At 42.0% G+C, this 22,913-nt stretch overlaps 1 long non-coding RNA gene across 1 annotated transcript; it reads left to right on the plus strand.

Annotated features, from left to right (window-relative positions):
• Positions 1-4,201: 4,201 nt before the first annotated feature.
• Positions 4,202-7,485, plus strand: LOC143841052 (uncharacterized). Its single transcript, XR_013232539.1, has 4 exons — positions 4,202-4,329; positions 4,945-4,983; positions 6,259-6,392; positions 7,267-7,485. It is a non-coding gene; the product is annotated as an uncharacterized LOC143841052 (long non-coding RNA).
• The last annotated feature ends 15,428 nt before the right edge of the window (positions 7,486-22,913 follow it).

Here is a 22,913-nt window from a genome sequence, read left to right on the forward strand (position 1 = left end):
CCTTAAAATGTTCTGAATACTCACAAGACAAAATGATTCTGCAATTCTTGACTAATATCAGAAGGGCCTCATGAAGGAAGAAATGGGTATCTGTACTTTCCACTGAGCTTCTAATTAAGTGAATTAAATTAAGGGGAATTATCCTAGGACCTGCTACCTAAGGGTTAAATAAAAGCCCTATTATTGACTAATAAAGACTTACTTGATTATAAAAATCTATGCAACTTCCAGCTTCTAAATGCAAACAGCAGAAATACTGCTTCTCTCGACATTTCTCTTACAGTGTGTCTGTTTGCTGATGCTAAAGTGAATTTGACATAATGGTAAGTAGTTCAAACAATCTATATCGCTGGAAGCTTTCTCTCACATACTATTGATTTTCTTATCCCATCTGCAGCATGCTCAAAAGCACTTCCTATTCTGTTTACCATTGTATACAGCTGGAATGCATGGTTTCACACTGTCTAATGGAATTAAGCAGACCCAGAAAGGCATTTTCCTGGAAAACACGATGTATTTATTTGTAGCTCAGCAGAAAGTAAGAGGAGCAAATAAGTGCTTTGCTAATTTAACTAGGCAGCATAAGAAGTTTGAGGGTTTGATAGCTGGAGGGAGTTGACAGATTTTTTTTTAACCAGGTAAAGTCCTTACTGTAAGGCAGGTGTGAAGGTGTCAGGATTTATCTGTGTATTTGTACTGTATTTGAAAGTGCTGATATTCTCTCTACCTAAAAGACACGATTTGACCACCATGTTCAGCATCCCAGACACAGTGATTTCATTTTCTAGGCATGTTGGTGACCTTGGCAGTTAACAAGTATGAAGAATCCAAGGAAATTAAATTGCCCGAAAGAATCCAGTTTATGAAGGGTCCTATGGCCAACAGCCACAGCTTTGTGAAATGTCTTTGGGGCATAGTCTGTCACATATCACAGCTTGTTGAACTTGATAACCACCACTCAGAGCTGACCATCATGTGGTACAGTGGAGATACTGTTTCAGGTGGCAGATCATAGACACAATTTGGGGTCACATATTTCAAGGTTCAGGAGCAGTTCAGACTTCCTGCATGATGGCATAGTACATCTTAATACAGATGGAAGATCAGAAAATGCTATTTTTGTCACTATAGAGAAATGTAGGCCTGCCTGTCATTTAAAAAAAATTCCCCCCACCTCTGGTAGTAGAAAACAAGAGATGGAAGCAGGGAACTCTAGTGTTACATGGGACATTTTCATTTCCTGCTTTTCCCATTCTGCCTCCCATCCAAAGGAAATGCTCTAAATATGCATTGAGACTGTAATTAATCAAGATCCATGCCAGTTTGTTAATATTGGAAGACTAACTGTTCCAAATAAAATTTCTTTTACATTTTTGATGCAGATTGAAAGGTCCATTTCTGGTCCTATATCTGATGATATGGTGATGTCAACAATTCCACTTAGGACCATGGATTTTGATGAAGCAGATTTAAGTGAATATGCAACTCCAGAGAAGGTCAAATTATTCCCCCAGCCAGGGCTGTTTAGGTTTGGGAAAACAAAACAGGTGGGAGGCATGAGTCCCTCCCTCCCCCACACTGTCACCCCAAGTCAGATTGGAAAATTTTCTTTTCCCCTAGCTATTGTGTAACTAGAGACTGAGTGACACATTTATAACATGTACTTTAGCTCTAGTTTCCATTTCCTCACAGTGTTTGTTTCTTCAGTACAGCAAGAACCTGGGAAACCAGCCAAGACACACAGTGACTCAGCATTTATGTGCTTGATCGGACTTTCATCCAATCACAATTTTTAACTCTTGTTCACGCTACACAGCTTTCTCATTGATATTTTTCCCCTGTTGCATTGCAACCTCCCTGGAGCTCATTCTGCTAGAGTCAATCTAACAATCAGATTCAAGGCTGGTGGATCTTGTGGGACCTAGTGGACAGGAAATAGAGCTGGAAATATATCGTGACTTCCACTGCCTGGAGCATTTTTTCCTCTCCACTTGAAATATGGAAGGAAGATTCCTTTGATATAGAGCATGTTTTCTGCATGGGCGAGGAATGTACAGTCTACATTCCAGTTGGAAAGAGGAAATTTGCAAGTGAAAATATATTTCCCACTGAAACTAGTGGAAACAGCTCTTTAGAAGGCAGGGGTACAGTACCAATACTCTAAGTTCTTCTCTAAACAAACCAGGGATCACTGTACTCTTTTCCTTTTCAACTGGACAGTTGAATATTCCTCTGAATAAGATGTATCATTTTTTCTGACCCAAATGTGGACCTTCAGCAATCCTCCCACTCCTCCTTGCCAACCTTCCCAGTCCTCAGTCAGTATTAAACTGAATTCTCTTCAGCAGTCAGTCTGCAACTTTCTTTCCAACTGATAGATGCAGCATGTATTATGTATATTATGCAAGGAGATAAATTTAGAACAAGAAACAGTGTAAAACATTATATACAAATATATGTTAATAAGATAGAAGTAAAATTTGAATATATTTTCAATGTAATATCCTAATCATAAATGTGAACAAGGGAATGGACTTTGGGAAAGCATCTTTTTGTAATTTCCTTATTATATTATATATTGACAAAATTTAAAAATGAATATACAATTCATTATAACAATGAAATCAAAAATATAGCTGTAAAATAGACATAGCTATGAGGTTTGAAATGCAAGATGTTGAATATAAATGTAGCTCAACAGAAGCAAGGACAAGTGTGTTCTACAGATAATACCTAAATAACTATAATGAAGGGGATATTGGACAGAAATATTTTCTTTTACATACTCTTTCAAAAATGTTTGTTCTTGATAAGCATAATTATGTTGCATAATTCTCTTTTTTGTTTTCTGTATTCTTTCTCTACTACTATTTTTTAATTAGAATATAAGCTAAAAGCTTTATTTGGTGGACTATGCAAGTGCAAAAGTGGCCACAAATTTCAATCCAGATGTGATACTTTTTACAAAGCAAAAATCTGGATATTGCCTTTCTGCACAAGTATGATGCTTGAGAAAATTTTGATTAAAAACCTTGAGGAAATCTAGTCATGGGATTGCCTCACATGGTAGTGAGGAAGTTGACAAGGTGATTTTGCCTGGAAATTTAATGTATGTTGAAGTTCGCAGCACCCCTGTTTCTAGTGTCAGCATCTGTAGTGACATTCAGGTGATTCTTTCAAATATTACATAAGCCAGAATTAAGCAATTTCTGTTGTATATCTTGTGATATTTAACCACATTCTTCCATCTATATTGTTTTTGGGAGTCCACCGACTCCCAAGGACAGAGTGTTGTGGGCTGTGGAGGTCTGCTGTAGTGGATGGAGTGCTGAGTTAGGTTCTAGGAGAACTGGATTTGAATCCGTACTCCACCATGGAAATGTGCCAGGTGGCAAATGGAGTAGAAAAGAATACAGGCTACTTTGGGTCCCCAGTGAGGGAAAAAGTAGGGTATAAATGAAGTAAATAAACAAATCAAATAAAGATACAGTAGGACAATATGAAGCTGAAAATCTGTGAGTGTTATGCTTGCTTAGCATGTAATTGAAACCATTATACATACCACTGAGATATTGTTCTTATAAGTTATTGTATACATTGGATTAAAAACATCTACACAGCTTGCATACAAAATAGAACTCTACAAAGCCAACAGATAAAAGCAGAGAACCGGAATAAGCATGGGTGATTCAATTTGGCTGAGAAGTACCCAAATCAGCGCTGATTCATGCATGAATCAGCCGAAATAAAGCCAAACCTCCATTCTGCCACCAGTTTAAATGGCTGATTCAAGCCTGCCCAAATTGAAATTTGGTGACTTGGCCAAGCCACGCAGCCATTTAAAATTCAAAGGGAAGCAATAAGAGTAAGTGAAACACTCTTACCTTTCCCACTCTTGTTTTTCCACTTCACCCGGGGGGGGGGGGAGCATTATTTCCAGACCAATAGCTAACCTCCCTAGTGGGAGCTTACCCAATCATTGCAATTCAGTTTTGCAAATGCATTGCAATGAGGTCTTGAAACATGCAAAGCTTTTTGCGTGCCTCAGCCCACCTTCAAGGGAGGGGGGAGGCTTTGGGACAGTTTTTAGAAAGCATTGCCTTTGGCCAACAGAGTTTTTTTCTTTTTTGAAAACCACTTGAGAATGGTCAGAGTACATAAAACAAAGGGACTTCCCTGATTTCATTGCTTGCCTGCTGAGCTGCTCTGGCGGAGAGGAGACTTGCTGGGTCTGACTCCCAGAGATTTTGCTGGCTGGATGGCTGAGTGGATCTGATTGACTGCTGCTGCTGGGGGATCCTTCCTGAACATCTGGAGAAGACTGATCTGGTTTGCAGGAGGGAATCTCTGAAAAACTTTACCTTTTCTTTTGTCTTTTCTCTTCTTCTCCTTGCTGTTTTATTTTAATACTTATTTTCTTTTTTCCCCCTCACTTTTTGGGTTTCTGTGGGTGTGTGGGGTGGCTGTGGGTTTGGGGGTTGCAATTTTTATTCTCTTTCTCTTCTGGGATTTACGGATTTCTTTTTTTAATTTAAATTTAAAATTCTATTGTGATTTCCTTTTGGGGTTCTGCTATCTGTGTGGGGAAGCTGTCTGTGCTGGGATTTTTTTTTCAATACTACATTGTGGGTGATTAGGATGAATCAATTTGGTCTGAATCACCCTCTTCTTTCACATGCCTGACTAGAAACACTGACAAAACTTTACTTAACTATAAAAAGGAATAAAATTGCAACTATTTGGTCATTCCTAAACTGAAGAGGACAGACTATTATTTGTAGTGCAAAAACAACCCCCTAAATAGTAAAGCAGTCATTGTTAAAATGAGTTTACTGTTATTGATGTCTGCATATTAAGCATCAGATAGTTGAGAAATGTATTGTTGGCTGGATATACATTTTATGGGTTACAGTATAAAAGTAATTCATTATTTCCTCTATTTAGTTTGACAGATGGCTTGCAAAACCAGAATTTCTCTTGAAGGTGAGCAAATCAGATAAAACACAGTAACTTATGGGAAATATACATCCCATAAGAGTACTCATGTGGGTCAGTCCCTAGAAAATAGAGCCACTGATGTTTTTATAAAGGAAATTATCCCAAGAATTATGGTAAGCCCAGGATCCTCTTTAGGGTGAACAAGCCCACCGAGATCCCACCGAGTAAGTCCCTTGAGATGGTGAGTCTAGTGGCACGGTGTGCCCTACACATGTGGGTGGTACCGTGTTTGAATCTGCTCCCCTGGTAATTTCAGCAGGAATCATGAACGGCAGCTGTTTCCAAAGTGACATATACATCCCTTAAAAGGGGACTGTTGGATTTTGAGAAGTTTGCTGAGGAGTCCCATAAAGATGGCAGGGGAGGAAGTAACCAGCAGACAAAAGCATGGGGTCTTAGAAAGCTGGGTTCATGTTTTCCTTTTGCTTTATACTCTCAAGTGAGATCCACCAGAATGTCTCTTGATCCTTCACACCTTTCTCCCCAGGGGGAAAAACCCTTCTTCTTTGTTATATTTGTTTACTGTTGTCAGTTATTAAGTAAATACATTATGTTGTCTACTTCCAAGCTACTGTTTGAGAGCATCCTATCATTGATACAAGACTAAATATACTGAAACCAAAATGGCTATTCTCATGTAAATCTGACTGTAAAGATGAGAGGGGGACGAAGGAAGTCTATAAAAAAATGCAGAAACAACAGAAAGCCTTTGCTACATAACTAGAGGCTCCTATTAAATATGTCTGTACCCTTCCTTAGGGACTGGCAAGCTCCCTCCCTACCCACCCACACATGCCAGGCTGCACTGTTTGAAGTGCCAGAGAGCTGCTGTTTTTTGTGAGGGTGCATTAACAAGGAAGGAAAATACCCACCACCACCACCACTTTCTTCCTCTTTCTGCAAGAAGGCAAGGATATCTGAAGAAGTGCTCAGTCAATCAGCAGAGCCTGCTGCTGGCCCACCATCCTTGCCTTATCCCTGGCCCAGCCATTAGGGGAGTGTGCCCAGGCTGGCAGAGGTGAAAGGGCAGTCAGGGGAAATGGGGCAGGGAACTGACAGGAGCAAGGGAGACTTTCTTTGGCCTTGGGCTCACTGCACAGGGCACTCCAGATGTGGATTGTTCCAGGGGAGTGAGGGGGGTGGTACAAGACAATGAATGGGAAGCGATGACGGAATGTGGGTGGAGTTGGGGAGTAAATAGAAAAATGGTGAGCACAGAAGAGCAGAGACAAATAATCTGCTGGATTGTTTCTACCTTAGATTTACGAGTATGTAATGTGGTGGATACAAACCATAAGTGATCTCCAATGCAATAGATAAACAGTGATCAGAAAGTAAAGTCAGTACTGGAAGGAGGAAACATGCTGAAGAAGGAAAAAAACAAACCAATTGAGGTATGTACAAAATGCGATAGGGAACAGAAAGGCAAAACAAAAACAAATGAAGAACAACATGAAATGAGTGAAAACTGCTATGCATAAAAGACTTCATTCTTTTCCCAGAGGACGTCAGGAGGAATAAACAGTTACTACAAAGTATTTGATGGGGGGCAACTACATTACAAATCTCTGCATCTAGCCCTTTTGCAGGCACTGAAGGCTGACACAAAGACATTTTTATCTGTTCTAGAAGCAAGCTGAAAAACATCCTTGGGGCAAAAAATGCACTTTAGATGTGGCAGGACAAATCTCTGCTTCTGCAGCAGCAATTAAAATAGGAAAGAGTCTAATGATTTCAGTTAGTTGCAGTGTGACCAAAACATCCTTCTGTTGCTGCATTGTGCCCAGCACAAATTTATTTATATACATTTATCCATAAATTATGATGCTAGAAAAGGACATTTTCAAACACAATTTGGAGTGCATCTCCCCCTTAAATTTCAAACAGTCTTAAAAATATTATGAAGCCGTTACAACCAACTCCACCCTATCTTCAAGTTAACAGTTTTAGAGTGCTTTTTAAAGGATTCCAGAGTATGAAAAGGCGCTTATTGTCTTAGTACTGGTAGCCTAGGGAAAACTTTGTCTTTGTTATGTTGTTGATTATACCTCTGTTCTCTCAGGAGCACATAAAAGAGACAGATGATTACCACTTCATTCCTAAGCGTTTGGCAAATTTTTAAGTGATCGTACAGTAACAAAAGTCTCCTTGTCAGTCATTTCTGAAGGTTTTGTGGCAGGAAGTGTAGGCTGTGAAAATTATACATAAATGTTCAGATAAAGCAGACAAAAATATGGTGAGAATTTTGCTTTTTCTGCTCTTTGGCAGATCCCACAACCAAGTTGCACATCTCCGCTTGCATTGAGCCTACAGTCAAAGTCACTCAGCATTATCTGGTTCTCTGGGTTATGTATCGTGGTTTCTATAGGGATGAAAGTTGGTTAGCAGCACTGACTTTCCTCATCTAATGTATTAGATATCTTTATGGTCTAGAGGCAACCCAAGTAAAATTTGAACCGCTAAACCTAATGTGGTCTCCATATTGTATTAAGCACAAATTCTAGCAAAGTAGAAAATTAAACCAATGAAATCCTACACTTGTTACAATGAATGATGTCTAGGTCAAGATTTATTCTACTGGCACCCTGTTGCCCATAGTAGAATGAATTTAGCCCCTGAAGAGCATTGTGAACCTATGGCCATGCTTAAGCTTCAGAATATATGCTGAGCCACTTTTAATGTGCATATTTTATTTGCAAAGTCCATTAAATAGAGTTCCACGGGCCAGATAAGATTCCCCATGGCCCCATAAACTATTAGTGAGCCATGGATCTTAGTTTTATAACCACTGATCTAACCTCTGGTACTATCCAATGCTGCCATATGGATTAATCCCTTTGTGAGAGCTTTCTACATGATCAGAAGTGTTGTGCCTTAATGGTAATTTATCACATTCAAGGTTATCAGGTACTCAATGAACAGAAAGAATAAAAGAATTCAATTTGCCAAAAGGTTGCCCTATGAACCAGAATCTCTGGATGATTGGCTTCTTATCTATATGGAAGCTAAAGAAAAATTAAAATCTATTTGATTCTCTAAGGCTCATATAGCATCTGTAACATAAACTATTAGAAATACCTGCAACACTTCTTCAAAATCACTGTATAGCATTATATTCCTTAAAGAGAAAATTAAATTCTTAATCACATATTGTAAGAAAAAAGGCATCTGTTTGCAAAGAGAACATATATAGATGCATATAGATTCAGTTCAATTGTCTCTGTGGCTACTTTTTTGAGGGGAAATTAGAAGGGGATTAAAAAAAAGAACAAACTGGCCCACCTTGTTAAACACTCCTTCAAGACTTCTCTAGCTGTATGATGGGCTTTCCACAACAGCTACATAAAGTGCCAATTGAAACTAGCCCTGTCGTATATACTTCTACAAAATACGAACAGTGCTAAATACTTTAAAGTGAATCAATTTTCGTGAAAGTGTTTTAACCTTTTTTAGGTCAAGAAATAGCAATTTTCCAGGCTCATTGTAACTTGAGAATTAGTCCTGAGAGCCACATATGTGCACTGCATACTTCATTTGATCTCCGAAGTTTATTGAGAAAGCTCTCCTTTGGGCATGGCTTCAGAATTTCCTCCCATACATTTTAGGAATATTACCTCAGTTTTGTCTTAGTTGAGCTTCAAGTTGATTTCTTCTCAAAATCAAATTAAAAGTTGCACTGTTTGCCTGTTGTTTTGGTCTATGAAGAGTAATAAGATATAGAACATAGTATCATAGCTGGCATTCAAAACATCAGAAAAGAGGTCCAGCACAACTAAAAAGGCTTTTGTCCAGGGATGGACCCACTTAATGGCCCCTCCCCAGCCTCAAGTAGGAGAAGGCCCAGGGAAACAGCGGAAGGGTGAGCTCAGGACATCCCAGCCTGAGAGCAAGTGGAACCTGCCAAGCTGCCCCATGGCCTGTCCTAGGGATAGGTGGGTTGGAACCACTGCTCTGCCCCAGCCGCACCGCAGCCACAGCAAAGCTGAGGACTGGGTAGCTTAGAAAGGGGTTTTGCTCCTATCTGTTGTGACCACCATCACTAATGCCTTGAGGCAGGAGTTGGGGGCTGGGATGACCAAGGAGGCAGAAAGTGGCCCAGCGATGCTTCCCCCTTTTACAGAGCAGGGATGGAGGAGCCCCAAGAATGGAGGAGGGGAGACTCACCAGCCAGAGCTGGACCAGGGAGGGGGCAATGTTGAAAGAGGAGCAATGGGCAGACAGCCTCAACCAACCCAGCAGGAGGGGGGGAAGTAAGGGAGGTATGAGACATAGCCTCTTTCCTCCTGCCCCATGGGAAGCAAGGAAGACACCCAGGTGGAGGCTGGAGAGAGAAGTTCCTATTAGCCAACAAGCAGAATACCAACAATGCCCTCACCTGAAGGGTGGGAGGAAGGGACTCCTGTTTAAGAAGATGAAACAGTGGCTGGGTCAAAGAGGATATAAGGCCACGAGGAAGGATGGGTGGAGTTCGTTGGATGTAGGAGCAGGTGCTGTGAAGCACAGTGTTACGGTGGAAAGGACAACTGGAAATAAAATGCAGAAAGAGATTGAAGTCAGACACAATTAGTCTTTTGTAAGCCAGCCAAGATGGCAGAGGGCAGTAAAGTCTTGGGGGCCCAGCCACATGCCACCACAGTTTTATATTTTGATTTCTAAAGAAATACCTCAATGTCTGTGCAAGGTAGCACACTCCTTTTGAAACTGATAAACCAGTACATTTTTTGTTTGTAATGTGGGCAACTTTTTTTCAAAGAAAAAGACTTCCAAATCCCACTGGACATGGGATGTGCCAAAAATATCACAATAAAAAGAAGTTGATCCACTGAAACCGAAGAAGGAAGAAATGACCAATTTGGTGGCATGTAAATAAAGTACTTTCAATAAACAATATATCCAACTCTCTTTTCTCAAATGGGTCCAGATTTTAGTCTCCCACTTTCAAGACCATAACCTTTCCTCAGTGGCTTGTTGCTATACATACATGCACAGTAAATGTATAATTAAATATTCATACACTTTGGATACAATCAAACATCTTTAAAATTCAAAACAACCATCAGGGTCCCATCTCTAAGTCTTCTCTCAATTGTATAACAGAATTTATTCTTCTCTTAATATTCTCCAAACTGTATGAAATAAGATACAACTTAAATTACTCTGTCTTCTCAGAAAATGTTCCCATTATCTTCTCCAAAAACATTCCTGTCATAAAAGTTTGGATATAATAGACTAATGGGAATTTGTATTTTATTTTTGGAGAAGGTCCAATAGGGTTGCCAGCTCTCCATTTGATACCCCCGTCTAGGTCCCACCTCCCCAGTACCAACCCCTACTCCCAGGCCCTGTCTTCCCAATGTCAACCAGCTGGCCATTGAGTGGGGGAAATTCACCCAGAAAAGGAGATATCCAGTATCATTAGGCATGTGAACCAGAACTGCCTAATGCAGTATCATTAGGCATACGAATCGTTCCTTCAGGGACATCAGAGGAGACACTCTGGCATTTGAGCAAAAACTCTATGGTAGAAGCCATAGACTTCCCCCAAATGCCAGAATGTTACCCAACATACCAGAAACGATGGTGTCACATTTGGGTCATGTGTGCAGTGACACAGACACCTCACTGGATGAAAGTTGGACCTCCCTGCTGTTCCCTACCACCCTACCACCCCAGTTGCCACAGGAAAGATCTGGCAGCTTTATGGCCAACATGTATTAGCAGTGCCAATGTGAAAGTCCCTGTCATGTTCAGATGAATCAATGGTTTTGCTTTGGGATCCATGGTCATGTCTGTTCAAGGGAAGCTCACTCTAAAGTTCCCTGTATATATTGACAGGGGAAGAAAAGATTCTTCAGTTTAGACTTAATCTTTCATCTCCCAACATAATTCAGGAAAAGAAATCTTTGCTCAACTTTACACAGAATAAGCACAGAAAGGAAGGATAATCCTCTCACTTCCTTGGTTCTGGAAGGAAGAAGGAGTTAAACAAAATGATGGGAAAATAATAGATATTTAAATATAACACAATATATTCCCCTACAAATGCAAAAACTACAAAATGGGACCACCATGAGGCCTACATGTTTAGGAAATGCCCCCATTATGAATAAAAATATGACTTCATAAATTAACTGAAAGAAAAAAGACTCCCTCCCCAACACTAAACCCCTGTCTGAAAGGACTGTGTGTGCTCCATGAACATGAAAAGTACAGTGCAGCTAAGCATAAGTGAAAAGGGAAGTGAAAGGATATGGATCAGGCTGTTGAGAGCTTAGACCAGGCTTTCTCAACCAGGATTTTATGAAACCCTGGGGTTTCTTGACAGTCCTGGAAGGGTTTCTCAAATGGGTGGGAATTAATTTGTTTTTAACACATTTTGAAATGTGTTAAACATTTGCTTTGCAGAGGGATAATGAGGACACTGGACTCTCACCTTGACATTAAATCGGCCAAAGCCTTTATTAACAGTGTGACTAGCATGGATAGTGGATCAAGCCCTCTTGTGGTCAACCAACCACCAGGCAGCAAATTATGCAACATGCCCCTCCCCCAACAGATCCCTAGGCTATGCAACCCGGAACCCAGACCAAGGCATGCTGGCTAGTGAGAGGTGGCAACTAGGGGAACCCTCTGGGCATCCACCTCTATTGACTTCCCTTACCACCCAGAAATGCGAACCCTCCATCAGATTCAGCATCCACACAGCCCCTTAAGGGGACCTCCAAACCAAGGGAAGCCAGCATTCAAGCTTAGCCACTCTTTAAATGATCCGCCACCTGCTTAAAAAACACCAGCTATGGCAAAAAACAGAAATAGTCACTACTGCCAACTTTTATTAAACATTCTTAATCTAATCATTAACAGTAGGGTGGGTTGTCTCTACGGGGGCTGGGAGGGGAAAGAGGCCAAGCAATGCAACTCCGTCCCATATAAGGACATTCGCTTGGTTTTTCCCTCCGCTGCCCAGCTCTAATGCCAGACGCAGCCCCTGGGGATACTGGGGCAGTGAGTAAAACTCATACCAGCCAGGTCCTCTGATGCTGGCTCCCCCGCGGCAGCAAAGAGTCCCATTGGTGAGTCTCTGGGACTATTATTGTGTGATATGACATATATGGTCATCTCAACCTCCCCCCAAATGGCCAATGTTGGGCCTGGAGGGGATAGGAAGGGGAGGGGCCCTAGGTGAGCATGTACACAGCTACCCTTCCTAACCATACTCAGCACAATCACACCACTTGTGGTGTTTCTTGAAGCCTGAAGAATGTTTCAGGGGTTTCTCAACAGTAAAAAAGTTGGAAAGTGCTGGCTTAGATGATCCTGGAGAGGAGGTGATGGAGTGTCAGATTTCCATATAAGTCTCTTTCCAGCTTGTAATCATATCTAATAGTAAATGGGTTAGATGATGAAAACTGCAAAAATGTTTTCCATTGATCTCCTGCTTGGATTCCGTAGCCTTCCCATCCTGTAGCTTTTAATCTTAAAAAAGATAAGTGTTTCAGCCACAAGTTGTGATAGTGAATGAGAAACCGAAAGGAAGAATAAAATACTTTCATCTCAAAAACAGTCTAAGGGTCTCCCTAGAAGTCTTGCTAACACTCAATTTCATATAGCATCTCTGATTGGAAAGGGACTAAAAGGGTTTCTAATCCACTGTCTTCCTAAAGACAGGTATATGCCTACCAGCTTCATCCCTATACATACTATACATACTACTGCTAGGGTTGCCCACAGGCCTGGGACAAAATGTCCTACCCCTTTAATTGTGGCCTGATATGTAGAAATCAACAGTTTAACATTTTCTTGGTTTGGAAGTATTTACTTATTTAAGAAAATTTATATCCCACTTTCTGCCCTCACAAGGAGTAAGGCAGCTAACAAACTAAAACATAAATAATAAAATCATATTTTAAAACGACTAAAAATCAATCTCCCCTCCCCAAAAAAATCAAAAATATAATTAAAGCAATTGAAAATAGCACTAAAATATACTTAAAGGCATAATAACAGCTCTTTTTAATCACATTGGTCAAGGCTGAAGTGATATCGTTTCTATACCCTGCTCCAGTCATTCACAGAATGTTCTAATGTCAACCCAGAAAGACATTCCAGAAGGATACCATGAGCAATGTTATCAAAAACCACTGAGAGCATCTCTCAGAACAAGTCATCCACCAGGGCAACTAAGCCTGTTTTAGTCCCATAACCAGGCCTAGTCCCAAACTGGAAAGGATCTAGAGAATCTGCCACATCTAGTAGAATGTGGGGCCATTCAACCACCTCTGATTCAATCAGCTTGCTCAAGAACTGACTACTAGAGACAGGTTGAAAATTATTGAGATCTCCTTGGTCCATGATAGGCTTCTTCAGAAATGGCTTCATCATAGCCTCGTTTTCTTCTCCTTGTATCTGAAGAATGACGTAGGTGAAATAGCTGTATGCTTGATCTAATAAGCACCCATCTGTATTATGGAAGCAAAGTGATGTTCTTAAACACAGACCTTGCAAAACTTTATAACCTTTAAATTGGATCCATAAGGTAGGTAGAGTAGGATGAACAACGGGCAACTTAGGAAACACAGAATCACAGAATGACAGAATCACAGAGTAGGAAGGGGCCATACAGGCCATCTAGTCCAACCCCCTGCTCAACGCAGGATCAGCCCAAAGCATCCTAAAGCATCCAAGAAAAGTGTGTATCCAACCTTTGCTTGAAGACTGCCAGTGAGGGGGAGCTCACCACCTCCTTAGGCAGCCTATTCCTATTCCAGTTAAATACAACAGTTAAATACATGGCTGTTAAATACATGGCTGCCAGGCAAAAAGGCCTGCATGGAGAAGCTAGGATTGTGCACGGAGAAATCCTGGCTGATTGGTAGGAACAAATGATCTGAATCATGGGCACATCAACAGTGCACATTAATGCACTTGTCCTATTCAGTGTACAGCAAGTCTATCCTGACTAGCACTATGCAACATATTGTCTCACTTTTTTTTTTTTGGGGGGGGGGGGCTGCTGCGGCTGCCCAAACCAATCTAGAAACAAAGGGATATGTATTACTCTAACATTTGCTTGTTCCCACCCTGCAATCAAACCCTGTCCCAAACCTCAGAAACATCTCTTAAACAGTACATGCGTACACTACATGTTCCATCTTAGGAGGCTTTTCCACACACCTTATTTTTGTCACTTGTATGTCTGTACTGTGTTGGGCTCCCCCCCCCCTTTTCTGCATGTGTTTTGCTCCATCTAGTGGTTATTTTGATGTTTCATCTCTGAATCTCTGGCTTATTTCCTCACACTTTTAAACTATTTAGGAATAACCTGGTCATACAATGATGAAATATCAAAGTGATCACTAGAAGGATCAAAGCATATGTGGAAAAGGAAAACACACACACTACAGACACACAAGTGACAAAATAATGCTTATGGAAAAGCCCTGCATTTCTTTTTAAGCTACAGTTGCCCAGCAAAATGTTTCCTGGTCCATTACCTATTTCAGGGATTCCCAACCAGTGGAGCGCTAGAGGACCAAAAGCTAGGGAACTAGCTTCCTCTGCCCAGAGGGCTTGGTGGGTGAGCTATGAGTATAAATATCGGGTTGGGGGATTGGTTGTAGCATGGTATGGGGAGTCCTGGCTGTGTTCTCAGCTCCTGTCTTTCTTTCTGACATACATGAAGCAGAGCTGACATACCGGTAGTAAAGGCAGGAGGAGGGAGCAAAAGGAGGGTGAATGGTGTGGGTGATGACATCACTTCTGGGGGTATGGCAGGGAGACTTGGCCAGCTGACATTAATTTGAGGGTCCTTGAAGTCTGAAAATATCTTTCACGGGCTCCTCCATGGTCAATAGGTTGAAAATGGCTAACCTATTAGTTACTTTACATTCATACTTTAAATTCGATTCCTTGCTCTCCCCACTCTTCTGCTTGTAAATAGGCATGTAGATACTGGATCAAGAAGGGGAATTAGAGTAGGTAGTCTGGTAGATCCTTTTCGCATTCTGCTAAGAATACAAATACAAAAGTCTGCCTTACACATATATGGCCCTTTGCTGATTTCCTTTCTTTGTTAATAACATTTTTCTCCTGAGGGAATCGGCAAAGATATATATTCAGGATCTCACATTTATATTTTACAGATCAAAAGTATGGCTTTGTGCTTTTGCATATTTGGACATCACTGATCAGGCTCATAGATCAAGGCTGCTCGTTGTTTTGTTTAATGCTCCTATTTTTCAGAGGGAAAATGCACATTAAGCTGAAGATATGGGGCATTTATTTGGAAATATCAGGCTTGAACATCTTGTTACACTGTGAAATGGAAAGAGATGGATGCTCCAAATAGCAAATTCAGAGGTGTGCTTCCATGGTGCAAGGGTCCTTTTCACTTCAATCGAGTTCCTATTTGCAAAGCACCTGAGGATCGGGGCTCTAAACATAGCTTCACTGTGCCTGTCTGTTTGTGATAAAGCATAAAACCAAAGATGGCTTCTTTAATGTTTTCCCATCTTCTTTAAAACATTTCCCATGTGCAGCCAATCACTTTCCTAATATTGCTGTTATGCTGTGCCTTTAATGCTGCTGTGATAAAATGCACAGAATAGGACGGTTTGGATAGCCAGAATAATGAGAGTTAACTCTTCATTTTACAATCTATATCGTAGAATCTCAGTGCATTTTCACTGCCATTGAGCCTCTCTCACATAATATGCCTGTGTATGAATGTTGTAAAGGCAAGAGAGAAAGTAAAAAACAGCCATTTTTAAATCAAATGTGCATGCATACCATGCAATGGAAACATTACAGTCAAATAACAGGAGTGGGAGAATACAAACACCTGTTCAAGTATCACTCCATGCAACCATTCTAGAGGCTTCTTAAAGTGGTCAGGCTGAGAAGGTCAAGTGATAGTTCTTAATAATACTGATGGCACTTGTGCATATGCTGAATAATGAACTTTCCATCCATTTTCAGTGTATTTTGCAATCGGATTTTACTGTGTGAAACAGCAATATCTACTTGCAAATGATAGCTAAAGTGACTTGTAAGTGGACTGAAACCATCCCACCATGGGTTTTATATTGTATTTTGTTGATTTTATTTTGTGGACTGCCCCAAGACGGTTTGTTGAGAGGGGTGGTATAAAAATCTAAATCTAAATAAATAAATTATTCAGTATGTGTGAAAATGCATTGAGCTTGCAGGCAAATTTCTTCATTGGTCTGAACAACCTATTTTTATTTCATTCCATTTGCCTAATTATACCATCAGCTTCATTAAAAATGGGCCTGTCATGATCTAAAGAGCATGTGTGATGTAAAGGTTAACAGCAGCAGATGAGGAGAACCAAGCTGGATTCCCACATGAAGACTGTTTGGATGACCTTATGCCTGTCAAAGTTTTCCAGTTCTCTCAGAACTCTCTCAGCCCCACTTACCTCACAAGACAACTGTTGGAGGGAGATGAAGGGAAACTGATTGTAAACCACTTTGAAACTCCTTAGGGTAGAGAAAAGCAGGGCATAAAAACAATCTCTCCTTCTAAAGGAGCTTGCGGCAGTTAAAGGCTTTTAGTAGAACAGTGTTAGGATCCCATTGGCTCCCAGTGATGGTCTAGATTTCAGTGCTGAATTCAGAAAAAAGATAGATATAGAAATATATAGATACAGCTATATATAGATATAGATACGCACAAGAGCTAGTGTGGTGTCATGGTTAGGACTTCAGACTTCTAATCTGGCAAGCCGGGTTTGATTCTGCCCTCCCCCACATGCAACCAGGGCTTGCCACAGCACTGATAAAGCTGTTCTGACCGAGTAGTAATATCAGGGCTCTCTCAGCCTCACCTATCTCACAGGGTGTCTATTGTGGGGAGAGGAAAGGTGACTGTAAGCTGCTTTGAGACTCCTTCAGGGAGAAAAAAGTGGCATATAAGAACTCTTCTTCTTCTTCTACAACCCTCATTTTACCTCATCCAATTCTAAAACAAATTAAGGTAAATTTCTAATTACTACTATCTTCAAAGCCTGTTCCTAAGAATGGGCCTTGAAAGGGTCCCCTCCCCTGGCCCCCCTTGCCAGGCAACTTAAGGTGGCTTTGGGCCGCAGCTCGCAGCTGGATCAAGTGGGGCGGACAGGGGCTGGCCCAGGACAGAGCTCCTTAGCAGGCAGTCAGAAGGCCCTGCTTAGCAGTTAGCAGGCCCAGGCTAACAGGCCCTCATTAGCAGGCCCTGCTTAGCAGCCAAGAGGCCCTCATTAGCAGGCCCTGTTTAGCAGGCCAAATGGCCCTCGTTAGCAGGCCTGCACCACAACCCTGTGCCCAGGGCCCTCTCCCCTTGCCTGCTGCTGGCTCCAGGCACTGAGGTGTGTCTGAGAGCAAAGAGGTTAGAGTCCAGGGACAGAGGGCAGGAGCTGCAGGGGCAAGGCCAATCAGGGTGCAGTCAGTTTTGCACCCTGACTGGCCCTATTCCAACTTGGACAGCCGGACACGTTCTACCCCCCAGGCTGTTTCACAAATATATAGAGGAACCATGGATAAGGATTTGTAAGTCTGTAACAACAGTATATTAGGTATATGTATAACCTGGCCTGGATGGTCCAGCCTAGCCCAGTTTTTCATATCTTGGAAGCTGAACAGTATCAGCACTGGTTAGCTCTTGGATGGGAGACCAAGTACAGGTTTGCTACCATGAGGAAGGCAATGGCAAACTGCCTCTGTTCATCATTTGTCCTGAAAACTCTATGGGGTTGCATGTCAGCTGCAACTTGACAGCACTTTCCACCACCATTAACAGATAGATATGAGATTAAGGATTTATTACCTAAGAAATATTTCTCTTTCTTCCTCTTTCAATGCACACAGATGCTTAGACACACACACACACTCGCACTCACTATGGGCATGCCACAGGGCAATAATCCTGCAATTGCTGCTCTTGTAGTGCTTATTTATACAATTACTACTTTGATAAAGAAATTCATACATAGAAAAAACATACTTGTGTGGAATGTTTACAACAGGCCAACAGAGCAATTTAACAAGTATTTTCATGCAGAGGCAAAAGACATGGATAAATTCAGGGTTTCATGTTATATTTTCCCCAAAATTGATTAGCATAGTTGGCAAAAAGATATTTCTCAATGCACATTTGGAGGTATTATGCTATAGCTCAGGACTTTGTTTCATGAAAGTCCAAAGGAGCAGTTCATGAAAGTCCAAAGGAACAGTTCAAGTAACAAGGACAACTTGAGGAATGCGTTATTCATTAGAGCAGGGGTAGTCAACCTGTGGTCCTCCAGATGTCCATGGACTACATTCCAGATGTCCATGGACTACATTCGCTGGCAGGGGCTCATGGGAATTGTAGTCCATGGACATCTGAGGGACCACAGGTTGACTACCCCTGCATTAGAGCATATCTAAATATGGTGGATGTACATCCTTCAGAACTTTAGTTTCTGTCTAAAAGAAGCATCATGGGAACTTTAACAGACTATCATGATCACCACTATAATGTGAAACTTTCTCTAATATATTGGCACCAGTGCAGCACTTTTTCCCATCAGAGGAAAATTGGCTGTTACGGTTATAGTGCGATTATGCCATTTTTTTAACCTCTTTTACAAAATATAAGTCTGTGATGTTCTCATCAAGGGAAATGATGATAGAGTTACAGCAGCCCTGTGATTAAATTTGCTCTGCAGCAACCTGTATATAATCCACAGCATACAATTTCTTCTCTTTGTTTCATTGTACAACCTTCTGGGAACATGCTGTTGTCCATGTACTTGTGAAGATTTCAAGAAAAGGAAAGCGTGTGGCAGGCTGATTGTGTTAAAGCATCCAGACCATTTGAAAAATGGTAATCAGAAACTTGTCAGATGAAATGCCTCAGGTTAAGTGAGAGTATTTTGCCAACAACATAATTTCTGCTTTGTTCTCTGTGTAGATGAATTATTTTTTCTTTCCAATTAGAGTCCACACTGACCTTTGAGACAGTATTGCCTTAATATGGTAAGGCTGCTGGGATGTACCAGGCAATAGGCAGAAGTCCGGGGGACAGGTATATGGGGCCTCCATCAGCAATAAGGTTGTGTCACTTCCAGGGCAAACCTCTCTCGGAAGCAGAAGAAATTCTGTGAGTTTCCAGAGATTCCCAGAGAGGACTAATCTCAATTTCTTCATGAAGAGGGATTAGACCATTGACCCAGCATTGATTTCTTGGGTTAATTGTTCTCCTACCACTACACCAAGTAGTGGCATGAAGTGAGGATCGTCAGCAGGAGGTATCCCACCATTGCAGACGACCTAGCAGCCCTAAATGCACTGACCAGTATATTTCAAATGGCTATGTATATCTGTACTACTGCATACATATTTTGCAGGGAGCTTTGATTGAATGCCTCTCCCCAGCATATAGAAGAGCTGGTTTTTATACCCTGCTTTTCACTACCCAAAAGAAGTTCTAAAGTGGCTTACAAACACCTTTCCCTTCCTCTCCCCACAACAGACATGCTCTGAGGTAGATGGGGCTGAGTGAGCTCTAACAGAACTGTGACTACCCCAAGGTCACCCAGCTGGCTGCATATGGAAGAATGGTGAAATTAAATCTACCTGCGGGACCGCTTGGTTGCTTATGCCCCCCGCAGGGCACTCCGCTCTGCGGGTATGAATTTACTGGTTGTCCCGGGCCCACGGGATGTTCGCCTGGCCTCGACCCGGGCCAGGGCCTTTTCAGTCCTGGCCCCAACCTGGTGGAATGAGCTCCCAGAAGAGCTAAGGGCCCTGCGGGATCTACCAGCTTTCCGCAGGGCCTATAAGACGGAGCTCTTCCGCCAGGCATATGGTTGAGGCCAGGGCAGCTCTCCCACTAATCCATCAGAGGATCCCCTCCAATATTGAGATCTCTAACATCGAGATTATGGTTAGATCTATTGTATTGGTGCCACCCTCTTCTGAACATTATTCTCTCCACCAGGCTGAACTAAGATCAGAATTGTGACCACCGCCGCTATATGTTATATGTAACTTTTAATTGGGGTTTTTATGGGGATTTTATTGTGTTTTAACTATTTATGTTGTAAACCGCCCTGAGACCTATTGGGAGAAAGGCGGTCTAAAAATTAAATAATAATAATAATAATAATAAATTTGATTTTTTCAGGTTAGAGTCCGTTGTTCTTAACCACTCCACTGACTCTCTACAGAATATGACAAAGGTGTAGAATAGTTCTTCAGATATAAAAGTGTTTGCTGTTTGTCTGTCATGGGTGAGGCAGCTCTTACATATAGTTTGCACAAAAAGATAAATTGGTGAAACTTTTACTATTACAGAATCGGATACTCTTCCATGGGAAAAAATCCTGCACATAAATATATTAAGTTGCTTTAGGAGTAGTCAAATTGCGGCCCTCCAGATGTCCATGGACTACAATTCCCAGGAGCCCCCTGCCAGCGTTTGCTGGCAGGGGGCTCCTGGGAATTGTAGTCTATGGACATCTGGAGGGCCACAGTTTGACTACCCCTGTTTTATAGCAACCATCAATCCATCTGGTTCAGTATTCTCTACTCTGATTGGCTCTGGCTGTCCAAAGTCTCAAGAGCCAAAAAGGGGAGAGGGGGAAATCTTGTCCAAAGTCTCAGGCAGAGAGTGTGCTGGCCCTTTGGAACTTGCAGCTGCCTGTCTCCAGCGTCATGGGAACAGGGCCTGTTTCTTTGCCCTTACATACCTTCCCATTCCATATCCAGCAGCAGGGAGGCTCAGCCTTTGGGCGGGTTTTGTGTGTGTTTTTGGTGCTCTTGAAATATTAATAACTCAAGTTCTCTTTTAAAAATGCTGCAAGCATTTTACAACATGATGATTAACATATTATAACAATAAAAGCCAGCATGCTGCCAGTATTAGGTATTGTGTCTAGGACACCTTAGGCTCAAACCCTTACTGTCCCTTGAAACTCCCTGAGTGACCTTAAACCAGTCAGCCACCCTCAGCCTGACCCACCTCACAGGACTGTTGCTTTGAGAGCAAAATATGGAGAAATATTTTGTCATGTGCCAGGCAGCTGTCATCTCAGAGGAGGAGGAGAAAATAGATGGAATCCCCACCTGAGTAGCCAAACACGGCAGCAGACTCAATGGGGAAAGCATCAGGAAGCAAGGATGCTTTCCAGTCACAGAAGAAGAAAGACGGAACTGCATCCCCACCAGCCTTTCCTGAGCCAGCAGAGAACAGAAAGAGGAGACAGTGCTTGACAGCTCAGGAGAGATGACACCCACCTGGCTGCTCAGCAACCATCAGCATTAATTGTTGGTCTGGAATCCTTGCAGGACCAGGACTGACAGGCTGACAAGGGAAAAGACCTGCACCTGTAGTAAATGCAACTGTAAGGATCAACACCTGGGCCTTGGGGATGAATGAGCAAAAGAGGAAGATAAAAGGGACATCCTGAGCAAGGCTTGGTGTGGAAGCAGCTTTGTTCTGGCCTGTTTAGTAAACAGTTATGACTTGACCCTGCTGCCTTCTACCTTGTCTCTAGTAACCTGTGCTGGCTCCTAAAGTTTGGGATCAAGACCCTGTATTCTGCACCTGCCTCTAGGCCTTGGAATTGGACCCCTGGATCCTCAGTCCTCTTTACCTGATCTCTGACTCTGGACTTCTTATGGACCTTACTCCTGTATCTTGTTATAAAGGTAAAGGTATCCCCTGTGCAAGCACCGGGTCATGTCTGACCCTTGGGGTGACATCCTCAAACGTTTTCATGGCAGACTCAATATGGGGTGGTTTGCCAGTTCCTTACCCAGTCATTACCGGCAGCAAGCTGGGTACTCATTTTACCGACCTCGGGAGGATGGAAGGCTGAGTCAACCTTGAGCTGGAGGCTGGGATTGAACTCTCAACCTCATGGGCAAAGCTTTCAGACTGCATGTCTGCTGCCTTACCACTCTGCGCCACAAGAGGCTCTTTGTATCTTGTTATACGTCATAGAATCATAGAATCATAGAATCATAGAGTTGGAAGGGTCCATACAGGCCATCTAGTCCAACCCCCTGCTCAACGCAGGATCAGCCCTAAGCATCCAAGAAAAACCTTTGCTTGAAGACTGCCAGTGAGGGGGAGTTCACCACCTCTTTAGGCAGCCTATTCCACTGCTGAACTACTCTGACTGTGAAATTTTTTTTCCTGATATCTAGCCTATATTGTTGTAGTTGAAGTTTAAACCCATTACTGTGTGTCCTCTCCTCTGCAGCCAACAGAAACAGCATCCTGCCCTCCTCCAAGTGACAACCTTTCAAATACTTAAAGAGGGCTATCATGTCCCCTCTCAACCTCCTTTTCTCCAGGCTGAACATTCCCAAGTCCCTCAACCTATCTTCATAGGGCTTGGTCCCTTGGCCCCAGATCATCTTCGTCACTCTCCTCTGTACCCTTTCAATTTTATCTACGTCCTTCTTGAAGTGAGACCTCCAGAACTGCACACAGTACTCTAGGTGTGGTCTGACCAGTGCCGTATACAATGGGACTATGACATCTTGTGATTTTGATGTGATGCCCCTGTTGATACAGCCCAAAATGGCATTCGCCTTTTTTACTGCTGCATCACACTGCCTGCTCATGTTTAGTTTACAATCCACAAGTACCCCCAAGGTCTCGTTCACACACAGTGTTACCTAGAAGTGTATCCCCCATCCAGTAGGCATGCTTTTCATTTTTCTGACCCAGATGCAGAACTTTACACTTATCTTTATTAAATTGCATCTTGTTCTCATTTGCCCATTTTTCCGTTGTGTTCAGATCTCGTTGAACTCTGTCTCTATCTTCCAGAGTATTTGCCAGTCCTCCCAATTTGGTGTCATCTGCAAACTTGACGAGTAGTCCCTCCACCCCCTCATCTAGATAATTAATAAATATGTTAA

Source organism: Paroedura picta, chromosome 7, assembly GCF_049243985.1.
Source record: "Paroedura picta isolate Pp20150507F chromosome 7, Ppicta_v3.0, whole genome shotgun sequence".
Taxonomy (NCBI): domain Eukaryota; kingdom Metazoa; phylum Chordata; class Lepidosauria; order Squamata; family Gekkonidae; genus Paroedura; species Paroedura picta.